Genomic DNA, 6,512 nt, shown 5'->3' on the forward strand with positions numbered 1-6,512 from the left:
TGTCTTGAGAGACTGTGAAGCATCACACGGTAAACGGGCGCCCATGTCTGCTATGTTCCAAATGAGAACGGCTTCCCTTTCCTTTCCTAGTGTTGTCTTTTCCAGTATTAAAAAGGCTTTTAATAAACATCGTTGAACAAACACAATTAACCATCATTCTTGGGCAAATATTTTTATGAGGCTTCATTGATATAGTTTTTAAAGTAAAAACAAAAGAAACACCATTCTACATATTTTTTTAAATCACTGTTCCCAAAAGATACAGAATTTATTCCAGATGATTAGAATAAAAACACCATAATAAAAACACTGCTTACACAGTGTATTACTTTCCTAGATCTGTTGTAACAAATTATCACAAATTGAGTGGTTTAAGGAACAAAAGTTGACTTTCTCACATCTTTAAAAGCCAGTGTCCAAAATCACATTGCTGGCAGGGTTTTCCTCCACAGGCTCTGAAGGGATAGTCACTCCTTGCCTCTTTCAGCTTTCAGTGGTCCTTGACGTGCATTGCTTCATGGCTGTGTCACTCCCGGTTTCTCCATTTTCACATGATATTCTTCTATGTGTCGCTACGTCTCTATTTTTAACTTAATCTCTCTTCCCACCTTATAAAAACTAAAAACAATGATCATAGAATATAGTGCCCTTAAGGTAATCTTATTTCAAAGTCCTTAACTGAATTACATCGGCAAAGGCTTTTATTTTCCTAATAAGTTCAGGTTTGCAGGTTGTAACCTGACATATATTTACAGGGATCAGCATTCAACCTAATGCAGTTTATAGTTTAAATTCCTAATATTCCTAATACTAAAGAGACACTACAAAAGCAAAACGTGAAGCTACAAGCTGGAGGAAATGACGTCACTGGAAAACAGTCAGCATTGGGGTAACAAAGGATCCTTTCAAGGTTTGTACTCTGACAGGGATATGGACACTAGCAAAACAGAGAAAGAAGGAAAAACTGAAAGTAAACACTCAGATTACCCTATTCCCACCAACTTGGATGCAGTTGTTATTTTCTCATCATCTAAATACAATCGTAAGTCCGGAAAAGGACAGTGAATATGCCTGAAGTAATGGTAAGTTTCAAGCAAATTTCTTACAGGACATGACCATGATCATTGGATATATCACAGTTAACTATCATTTTATTGCTCAGGAAATCTCTTAACTCACTCTTTTCCAGTGAGAGGAAAGATAGGTCTTCAGAATAGATCATTTCCATGGAGATAATGTGTGCTTTGATAACCCAGAAACCCTTAACTCTTTGAAACTAGGTCCTTTCACATAAAGTGAGAAGACAGTGATGATATTAACTATCAGTTTATAGGAACATAGAAATAAACTCTCTTGTTGACCATGATGGCTACTCCATTTCTTCTAAGGGATTCCTGCCAACAGTAGTAGATATAATGGTCACCTGCATTAAATTCACCCATTCTAGTCCATTTTAGTTCACTGATTCCTAGAATGTCGACGTTCACTCTTGCCATCTCCTGTTTGACCACTTCTAATTCGCCTTGATTCATGGACCTAACATTCCAGGTTCCTATGCAATATTGCTCTTTACAGCATCGGACCTTTCTTCTATCACCAGTCACATCAACAACTGGGTATTGGTTTTGCTTTGGCTCCATCCCTTCATTCTATCTGGAGTTATTTATCCACTGATCTCAAGGAGCATACTTGGCACCTACTGACCTGGGGTTTCCTCTTTCAGTATCCTATCATTTTTCCTTTTTATACTGTTCATGGGGTTCTCAAGGCAGGTATACTGAAGTGGTTTGCCATTCCCTTCTCCAGTGGACCACATTCTGTCAGACCTCTCCACCATGACCCGCCCATCTTCGGCGGCCCCAAATGGCATGGCTTAGTTTCATTAAGTTAGACAGGGCTGTGGTCCCCGTGATCAGATCAACTAGTTTTTTGTGATTTCTGTTCGTTTCCAAGGCAAACCATTCAATATTAGAGCAATCCAAGCCTATGCCCCAACCAGTAATGCTGAAGAAGCTGAAGCTGAAAGGTTCTATGAAGACCTACAAGACCTTTTAGAACAAAAACCAAAAAAGATGTCCTTTCCATTATAGGGGAGTGGATGCAAAAGTAGGAAGTCAAGAAAAACCGGGAGTTACAGGCAAATTTGGCCTTGGAGCATGAAATAAACCAGGGCAAAGGCTAATAGAGTTTTGCCAAGAGAATGCACTGGTCATATCAAACACCCTCTTCGAACAACACAAGAGAAGATTCTATGCATGGACATCACCACATGGTCAACATCGAAATCAGATTGATTATATTTTTTTGCAGCCAAAGATGGAGAAACTGTATACAGTTAGCAGAAAAAAGACCAGGAGCTGACTGTGACTCAGATCATGATCTCCTTATTGCCAAATTCAGACTTAAATTGAAGAAAGTAGGGAAAACCACTAGACCATTCAGATATGACCTAAATGAAATCCATTATGATTATACAGTGGAAGTGAGAAATAGATTTAAGGGACTAGATCTGATAGATAGAGTGCCTGATGAACTCTGAACGGAGGCTCATGACATTGTACAGGAGGCAGGAACCAAGACCATCCCCATGGAAAAGAAACGCAAAAAAGCAAAATGGCTATCTGAGGAGGCCTTACAAATAGCTGTGAAAAGAAGAGAAGCGAAAAGCAAAGAAGAAAAGGAAAGGTATAAGCATCTGAGTGGAGAGTTCCAAAGAATAGCAAGGAGAGATAAGAAAGCCTTCCTCAGCGATCAATGCAAAGAAATAGAGGAAAACAACATAATAGGAAAAACAAGAGATCTCTTCAAGAAAATTAGAGATGCCAAGGGAACATTTCAGGCAAACATGGGCTCGATAAAGGACAGAAATGGTATGGACCTAACAGAAGCAGAAGATATTAAGAAGAGGTGGCAAAAATACACAGAAGAACTGTACAAAAAAGATCTTCATGACCAAGATAATCACGATGGCGTGATCACTCACCTAGAGCCAGACATCTTGGAATGTCAAGTCAAGTGGGCCTTAGAAAGTATCACTATGAACAAGGCTAGTGGAGGTGATGGAATTCCAATTGAGCTATTTCAAATCCTGAAAGATGATGCTGTGAAAGTGCTGCACTCAATATGCCAGTGAATCTGGAAAACAGCAGTGGCCACAGGACTAGAAAAAGTCAGTCTTCATTCCAATCCTAAAGAAAGGCAATGCCAAAGAATGCTCACATTACCGCACAATTGCACTCATCTCACACACTAGTAAAGTCATGCTCAAAATTATCCAAGCCAGGCTTCAGCCATACCTGAACCGTGAACTTCCAGATGTTTAAGCAGGTTATAGAAAAGGCAGAGGCACCAGAGATCAAATTGCCAACATCCGCTGGATCGTGCAGAAAGCAAGAGCATTCCAGAAAAACATCTATTTCTGCTTCATTGACTATGCCAATTTCTTTGACTGTATGGATCATAATAAACTGTGGAAAATTCTGAAGAGATGGGAATCCCAGACCACCTGACCTGCCTCTTGAGAAACCTGTATGCAGGTCAGGAAGCAACAGTTAGAACTGGACATGGAACAACAGACTGGTTCCAAATAGGAAAAGGAGTACGTCAAGGCTGTATATTGTCACCCTGCTTATTAACTTATATGCAGAGTACATCATGAAGAACACTGAGCTGGAAGAAGCACAAGCTGGAATCAAGATTGCTGGGAGAAATATCAATAACCTCAGATATGCAGGTGACATCACCCTTATGGCAGAAAGTGAAAAGGAACTTAAAAAAGCCTCTTGATGAAAGTGAAAGAGGAGAGTGAAAAGTTTGGCTTGAAGCTCAACATGCAGAAATTGAAGGTCATGTCATCTGGTCCCATCACTTCATGGGAAATAGATGGGGAAACAGTGGAGGCAGTGTCAGATGCTATTTTTTTTTGGTTCCAAAATCACTGCGGATGCTGATTGCAGCCATGAATATAAAAGACGCTTACTTTTGGAAGGAAAGTTATGACCAACCTAGATAGCATATTAAAAAGCAGAGACATTACTTTGCCAACCAAGGTCCGTCTAGTCAAGGCTATGGTTTTTCCAGTGGTCATGTATGGATGTGAGAGTTGGACTGTGAAGAAAGCTGATTGCTGAAGAATTGATGCTTTTGAACTGTGTGTTGGAGAAGACTCTTGAGAGTCCCTTATACTGCAAGGAGATCCAACCAGTCCATTCTAAAGGAGATCAATCCTGGGTGTTCATTGGAAGGACCGATGCTAAAGCTGAAGCTCCAATACTTTGGCTACTTCATGCGACGAGTTGACTCACTGGAAAAGGCTCTGATGCTTGGAGGGATTGGGGGCAAGAGGAGAAGAGGACGACAGAGAATGAAATGGCTGGATGGCATCACCGACTCGATGGAGGTGAGTTTGAGTGAACTCCAGGAGTTGTTGACGGACACGGAGGCTTGGCGTGCTGTGATTCATGGGGTCACAAAGTGTCGGACACTACTGAGCGACTGAACTGAACTGAACTGAGAAATAAACTAGATGATATTTTCTGATGTATTTACATGAGAAACATAGAAACAAATTTTTTTCTGTAATTTCAAGGCTTTGAATCAAGTTGATATTTTACTTAGTAGTTTTCTCAGTGATGCTTTTTCCTCAGAGTAAATATAATAGGATTCAACTTTGGGATCCAAGCTGTGCAGAAAAGAGAGATCAGCTTCCCAGTTTCTTCAGATGGATTTTGTTTGGGCTGTAAACAGGTGGTAGAGGCTGTGCCGTAGAATAAGACCACCACTGTGAGGTTAGACGAGCAAGTGGAGAAGGCTTTAGCCCTCCCTCTGGCAGATGGCGATTTCAGAATGTTGGTGATGTTTTTGCCATAGGAGACCACAGTCAACAGAAATGGAACCATGATGAACACCACTGCAACTCCACAGACTGCTGTCTCGTTCGTAAATGCGTCCCCACAAGCAAGCTTGAATACTAGGGAGAGGTCACAGAAAAAATGACTAATTGTGGTAGACACACAAAAGGGCAGAGAGAAAACCTGCCATGTTTGCCCAGTTACAACAGGGACTCCACTGACCCAGGAGGCAATGACCAGCTGGACACAGACCTGGGAGCTCAAGATCAGACCATAGTGAAGAGGGTTACAAATGGCCATGTAGCGGTCATAGACCATCACGGCCAGGAGTAGACACTCTAAACCTCTAAACAGAAGGACCAAACACGTTTGTGTAGCACAGGCAATGAAGGAAATGTTCCCTTTCTGTCTCAGGAGTTCCGTGAGCATTCTTGGGATAGTGACAGTCACATAACAGATTTCTACAATGGAAAAGTTGTTGAGGAAAAAGTACACGGGGGTCTGGAGAGTAGGATCAATTCTTTTTATCAGTACAATGGCACTATTGCACATGATGATGGTCAGACAGAGGACTAAAAATATCCCCAAAAGAATCCATTGGAAATTGGGAATATCAGAAAACCTCAAAAGGATGAATTCCATCATTGTGGTGATATTTGGTTTTTCTGTTCTTACATCTGTGGATATGGTAAATTCAAGACGGTTAATTCATTGATGCTTTTGAGCAATGTTTCCCTTCTGTTAACTGGATCAGTTGCATGAACCTATTCACATAATCCTTGCGAGTACTGCTGCCTTTGCCTTGCTCAGTTTCTAAGACATGAGATTTGAAACCTCAGCGATTAACTGACGTGCAGTTAAAGTCAATTAGAGAAATAAAATCTCCGTTTTCTCATACTTGGATGTAGTGATACCAGAGGGCTTCCCTGGTATCTCGGCAGTAAAAGAATCGGCCTGAAATGCAGGAGATATGGGAGATATAGGTTTTATCCATGGGTAAGGAAGATCCCTTGGAGGAGGGGATGGCAACCCACTCCAGTATTCTTGCCTAGAGTATTCCATGGACAAGAAGCATGGTGGGCTATGGTCCATGGGATCACAAAGAGTCAGACATGACAGAAGTGACTGAGCAGCAGCAGAACTGATACCAGAAACAATAAGATGTATGCATTTTTATTTAAAGCTGATTGTGCAGCAATAGTATTAAATTATTTCACCCCTTTTAAAAGTGAAATTATATATGACACAGGCTTGCTATTGTTTTTCTTTGGGTTCATCAATTTCTTTTTACCTATTGACTTATTCCATTTCCTTTCAATTCAAAGCTTTTCACTTAAAACTTTTGCCTAATTTTTATTCATAACATTTTAAGCCCTCCCATTTCTACTTCAATGAGAACTAACTTTCCTAAACTCAGTCCTTGTTACTGGGGGAGCAGATACGTGTAATCATGTTGTTCTCATCTGTGTACCTCACCCATCGGTTATGCTACACATGGAAAGCATGTTACATCATGGGGTCCAATAACGTTCCCTATTAATACCCACTGTACACTGCATTACAAATACCAATTAACCTTTAACTCAGTCCATAAATATGACCCATTCTTCATGATATTTGGGGTTCCCTGATAGCTCAGTTGGTAAAGAATCAACCTGCAAT

General features: G+C 40.6%; 1 pseudogene; it reads right to left on the reverse strand.

Annotated features, from left to right (window-relative positions):
* Window positions 1–4,596: 4,596 nt before the first annotated feature.
* On the reverse strand, window positions 4,597–5,531 carry LOC129557520 (olfactory receptor 10AG1-like; annotated as a pseudogene).
* Between the last annotated feature and the right edge of the window lie 981 nt (window positions 5,532–6,512).

Source organism: Moschus berezovskii, chromosome 7 (assembly GCF_049115385.1).
Source record: "Moschus berezovskii isolate FMDL1 chromosome 7, NW_MosBer_1.0, whole genome shotgun sequence".
NCBI lineage: Eukaryota > Metazoa > Chordata > Mammalia > Artiodactyla > Moschidae > Moschus > Moschus berezovskii.